The sequence below is a fragment of the Bison bison genome, unplaced genomic scaffold (assembly GCF_000754665.1).
Source record: "Bison bison bison isolate TAMUID 2011002044 unplaced genomic scaffold, Bison_UMD1.0 scf7180017864464, whole genome shotgun sequence".
NCBI lineage: Eukaryota > Metazoa > Chordata > Mammalia > Artiodactyla > Bovidae > Bison > Bison bison.
This window is the reverse complement of record NW_011495025.1, coordinates 4,145,310-4,151,376: the sequence shown is the minus strand read 5'-3', so window position 1 is coordinate 4,151,376 and position 6,067 is coordinate 4,145,310. Positions and strand designations below refer to the sequence as shown.

The window sequence follows — 6,067 nt, the reverse complement described above, 5'->3', positions numbered from 1 at the left end:
GTGGTGGCGCATCCAGGGCTCTAGGGAGGGGTGTGTTTGTGTGTGTGTGTGTTTTCGCCCTTGGACTAATCACAGCGTTGGTTCACCTGGAGAGAAAATCAGTCCCGAGCTGAAACCGCAGGTGTCCCCTTGCTCCGCCTCCCCCCACCTTCTGGGTTGTGTCCCGGGGACTCGTACACGCAGTGCTGTCAGGGGCAGGGTTGCGCGATGGGGTGATGGAGGGATTTGTGAATGGTGCTGCTCTGCGCGTGGAGGCTGAGCCTTGCTGATGTAAAGGAGGAGGGATCCAGAGTGAGAAGAAAGGCTATTTATGGCAAAGAGTTGTGAAATTTCTCGGGGTTTCCTTCCGTGTTTCCTGAGCTTCTCTGTCTCCCTCTCCTCCTCTATCTCAATTCCTCTCTCCCCTCTTCTTTCTCAGAATTAGAAGCAATTCTGCTTTCCATTCCATCCCCACCCCCTTTCTCGTGGGACCTTGAATATGAGATGAAGAAAGTCAGAAAATCACTTGCCATTTTACAGGTAGAAAAAAACATGCTTTTTACAAGTTACTGATCCTTTGCCTTTTATGTTTGTGTGTACTTATCACGTCTCTTGCCTCTTCAGGCCACCAATAATACTTACAGACAAAACATCTACTTGGTTTCAACAGCTTTCATTTCTAATATCTTTACAGTTGAATACCTTCCCACAGATATCGAACACATTTATACCCCTAAGAAAGGCTGTTAACATAATGTGCACACATTTTACCATAAAACTGGTTTTATTAAAAGCCTTGGGGAAGAAAGAGAAGCAGACAGCTAGGTGCGTTTGTATTGATTATTGCTAATTAGAATTAAAATTAGCTATTAAGAAAAGACCTAAAATACTTTTAGTCTAGTCCACAACACAGTTTGTTTCAGTTTCTTTTCCTGTTTGCTTTATAACAGACAAAAATTCCAGACGTAACGTGAAGCTTAGAGAGGTGTCTTAGAATAGTGTATACCAACTGCGTTTTAGCAAATTTATGTTTGTTCTATGAAAAATCTGTGTTTTCATAGAACCATCTACTAGGTTGTAACTGATATAGTAGGATAGTGTCATTATTTTGAATTTGGATGTCTCTAAGCAGCTGTCAAGCACAATGTTTTTAAAACATTGAAATTCTATGTTGTAACAACCAGTTCAATAATTTCAGGAAGAAAGAGAACTGACCAACTTACTGTCAGAGTGGTTTTCATTTAGTATTAATTAAGGAGCTCCTTTTTTGATCAAAACATGCCAACTGTTGATGTTTTCTTCCAGTGTGAAAGTAGCTTTCCTTAGTAGTTCTGTTTGTTTTGAAGACAAAGCAGAGTTAAAGATTTATTTGATTTGATTAGATTTGTATTGGTTAAAATACATTTTTAACACTGGAGCATGTGTAGTTTTATATATTACATTAAAACATGAACTGAGCACCCTGGCTCTGAGGGTTGTTAACTTTCTTGAATCATTGGAATGTAGAAGTAATGGGGAATTTTAAAAGGTACTTGATGGGCTATATTATTGTAGTCATTAAATAGTCATACTTATTAATATTTTTTTGACACCATCAGAGAATTAGCAACTTTATTATTTAATGATGCATTTTTATACTATAGAATGTTGATTTACGTTGTCGTGAAGTTGAAAATGAAAAAAATGTATATAATATAGATGTTGGCCTCCTTATTGCATTTTATTATGCAACGTAGTATTCATAATAAAGAGCCTGTCATGTGCAAGGCACTATCTAGGTATTGTGGAGGAATGTAAGACTTCTTTGCCTCCTGCCCTTCAGGAGCTTACTCTCCAGTTGGGGAAAGTCCGATGTTCATGCTTGAACAGTTAACAAACCTTGACAATAAGAGATTGCATGTCTAATGAAGACTGCAGGAGTTCAGAGCATGACAATAACATTTCATACTGAATTTTGTTTGAAAAGGCTTCTAGGGTAGGTAAGACTTCCTTGGTTTTGATCCTAACGGATAAATAGGATTAGTGACTTGTGGATAAGAATATAAAATGTAAAATGCAAGTCTCCTTAAATTGTAGAAAAGAGCAAAAGATATGAGAAAGATAAGTTTGTTTGAAATAGCTTTTGATATTGCAGAGTGGTTGAATTTGTTGTACAAAGTGCAGGGTGAGTCTGTTTTTGATGTACAACATTCTGTACACTGTGTTTTTGGAATTAGTTGTAAATATTTCTGTGCCTAAGAAGACAAGTTTTTTATCTTGCTTTTTAGTGAAAAATATACTCTCTATATATTAGAAAAATACGTAAGTAGAGAATGCTTACCCTAAATATTTAAATATACCACGTCACACTAAAGTGTTGAATTTTGGAATGTACATGAAGTGAGGTGTTCAAGTTATATCCTTAATCAACTCTCCTTAGATTTGGTCTAAAGAAAAGAGGATGAGATATGTAAAAGAACAACTGTATAAATAATGAGCAGTCATTGAATGCTTAATATTTTATTCATATAAAATGTATACCTTGTTAACATATTTTCTATCATATTTTGTTTTAAAGTTGTTAGAATGCACTTGCATAATAGTTAATCTATCCTTACATTATTTTCATGAATATATAGCTATGATGTAGGACCTGTGGGAACAATTTTAGAGTTGTAACAGTTTAAAAAATGTTTTAACTATCTTTTGGTAAATGTATTACTAATAAGATTGTGCTCTGTTTATAAGAGTGTGCATTTTTAACTGAGTTACGTGTTCTTTATTTGTTTTTATACAAACACAAAACTGTTTAGAATGCATTCCTCCATTTTAAGAACACAAGAGGTAAGATCTGAATTGACATTGAACCTGTCTAATCAATATGACACTCAGAAGTATTTTATGGTGATAGTAAGGAAATAGTACAAATATTAGATATGACTTTCAGTAGATAACAGAATAGAAGTACTTTCAGTTTAGTTGAATTAAAAGACATATATATATATATATATTTTGTTGACAGTGAATAGATAAGTCATTACTGAAATGAAAATCCTATTAAATCACCAATTTCTATTCATGCAGGAATGGGATGATTTCCAATGTAGTCAAAGTACAGACCAGCATATCTGTTAATTGGTCTCTTTTGAGTTTGGTTTTGGACAATATGTCACAGGTGTATCACTTTGATAATGTAATCTCTCCCATTGTATGACTGACAGCTTTTGCATGATTTCCCTACTGGATAGTGACAAAATCTATTTGCTCTATATTGAGGACATATGCTTTTATCAGCAATATAATCTTCACTATGTGAGAGTGTCATTTAACAATAAAACATGAAGTCTGCAGTGGGAGAAGCAGAGAGAAAAGATGAGGAGATTGATGAAAGACACTAACAAAGGAAACATACTTCAAAAGGTAGCTTAAATATAATATAAAAATGTAAAGCTGACCAGTTTAATCTGCAGTTGATACAGTACCAGGATATTGTTATCAGTTCTTACTTTAAATGACTGTATTTCATTTTAAGCTATTTTCATGGCTAAACAAAATGTCAAAAAAAAAAAAAAAAAAGCGGTGCTTGAAAATGTTTCCTAGGGTATGTGGTATTATATTACAATTAAAAGAAATTCTGCTTGGACCTTTGACAGATAGTTTGCTGTTTGGAAAATTCCTGGCTCTATATTTAGACTAACTTAAAAATATACTTGTTGTTTTTTAATTATTTACACTGTAATAACAATTTAAAAATTTTGATTAAACTTATTACAATTCTTGAACACTGTAGCTGTGTTCTGATACTAAATAAAATCTGAAGGTCATTTATAAGGAAACATTCTGTTATCTAATGGCAAATTCTTAACCTAGAGTGGTAATTCTCAAAATGTCGTTCCCTGGACAATAGCATGAGTGAACTTGTTAAAATGCAATTCCGTTAAATGATTGAATCAGAAACTCTGCATTGGGGTTTCCTGTGTGATTCTTGGGCTTCCTAGGTGGTGCTAGTTGTAAAGAACCTGCCTACCAATGCAGGGGACATAAGAGACACAGGTTCAATCCCTGGGTTGGGACGATCCCCTGGAGATGGGCAGCTTAACCCACTGCAGTGTTCTTGCCTGGAGAATCCCATGGAGAGAGGAGCCTGGCAGGCTGTGGTCCATAGTGTCTCAAAGAGTTGGACATGAGTGAAGCGACTAAGCATGCACACACGTGTGATTCTTATACTAAAGTTTGAGAACCACTAACTTAGAGTATTTTATAGTGATATTTGAAGGCCATGTCTTCCACCTATTTTATATCTAAATACTTTCCTCAACTGGTAGAGATAACTAGGCTTTGAAAGTTTAGACGTAGAAAGTATTGTACTCTCCATCAGAAGAATTTCATCTTAATTGAGCTTTTTTCTTTTAAAAAAAAATTAAATGACTTTGTAACTCCTTGTTGTTGATTAGGGAAGCAGTACATCAGTGTTGAATTTAACTGGACAATAATGAGCTCAGGCTGACCTTATTGGTAGTCATTTATAAAGAAAAAAATATGCACAGTGTACAAAGGTTGACCGTCTTTAGTTTTGTTGACTCTTATGTGATATTTTTGGTCTTGGCATTTTTAATCATTTTCTCTGTATAAGATTACAGTTATTTTAGCTGCACAATAATAGCTTCACAAGTGTGAAATGTTCTCTCAAATGTTCTTACTGCTGAAAGAATTTTAGATTACATCTGTATGTCTTTCAAGATAAAGATAATGTGTTCAAATCCTATATCTCTCTTAGTATCCTTCTCCCTTTCTTCTTCCTCCATCCTGGCCCCCCACCCCCAGGACTCCCCCACCCCTGCCTTTCAGATACAAGTTCAATCAGCCCTTCCCAAAGGAAACCTTCCTTGGCCTTCTTTGCTGCATCAGTGTCCCTTATATATATTGCTTTAGTTCCATGTTCTTCTTCCTTATGGTACTCATTGCAATTTAATTTTATGTGTATTTGTGTGTTTGGTTCAGTATCATCAAGAATTAACAATGGCCAACACATAAATATTGAATAATTGTATGCCTTCATTCTAAGGATATTTATGTTTTTCCAAAGACTGACCGTTTAAAAAGTATTTTAAAGGGAGTCCCTAGACTATATGAAAATATGGGTGTTGTTTTTCTTTCTATTTTGCAAACGATGAGATGTTTGTTAACAGCAGCAGCAATGACTATCATGTGCTGAGTACTTCTTCCATGGCAAACACTTACATTTGTTATGCCATGCAGTTCTCCTAACATTATAAATTTTGTGCATATTTTAGAGATGAGGAAACTGAGGCTCTGTTCTGTGAGCTGCCAAACTACTTATACCAAATATTCATACTTTATTATAATAATTTATGAAATCAGTAGATAGAAGATGTGGAGTGTATTCAGTCCTTATTCCTGTTTTAATTCTGGGCCCAGCAATAGCTGTTCATTATTCACCCTGTTGCTCCTGTCTTCCGTGATGGCTGTTGTTGCTTCTTGGGTGATTGCAATAAGTGATGGAGAACTTGTAAGGCTGATATTCCCATCTTTTTATTACTCTTTTCAGTACTGATATATTTTGCCCTCAGTGCCATAATTCTTTTGCCCCAACTAGTCAGAATCTCCCAAATTATTAGTGGAAATTTAAGATGTAACCGAGTATAGTTTTAAGAATGAGTGCCTATATGTGGAGAATGGTCAAACATTAGATATTCTCCATATTTGGAAATATACAGCATATCTTTTAGCAAGGTACACACAGAGATTTCAATACTTTGCTCAAACAAAACTGATATTTCGGGCAGCCTGTTAATTCAACTTGTCTCCCAAGAGAAAAAAAATTACTTGTCAATTTAGTTTCTTTTGACTTTTAATCTTCAACTTATTTACTTAAATATGGCTTTAATCAGTGTTCAAATGTTTGAAGCAAAGTAAATATTTTGAAGTATTTATGTATTATGATTCTATAGAAGTCCATGGTCAGCATTACATTTGCTTTTTCTGAAGCTGTCTGCTAGACTCATGGACAGAGTTATATATTTCATAATGTGTTTAAGTCAGTCAATAACATGGATAAAAATAGATGCATAATAACAAAAAGAAAAAA

At 34.7% G+C, this 6,067-nt stretch overlaps 1 protein-coding gene across 3 annotated transcripts in view; it reads left to right on the top strand.

Annotated features, from left to right (window-relative positions):
- CCSER1 (coiled-coil serine-rich protein 1) overlaps positions 1–6,067 on the top strand; it is a 1,491,930-nt gene that overhangs the window by 1,014 nt on the left and 1,484,849 nt on the right. Inside the window, exon 1 of one of the 3 annotated variants that reach the window (XM_010860145.1) lies at positions 7–519. The exons of the other annotated variants lie outside the window; for them this stretch is intronic. The gene's annotated coding sequence lies outside the window, so the exon portion shown is untranslated. Of the gene's footprint in view, positions 1–6; positions 520–6,067 lie in introns of those variants that run through there. 3 annotated transcript variants of the gene reach the window in all.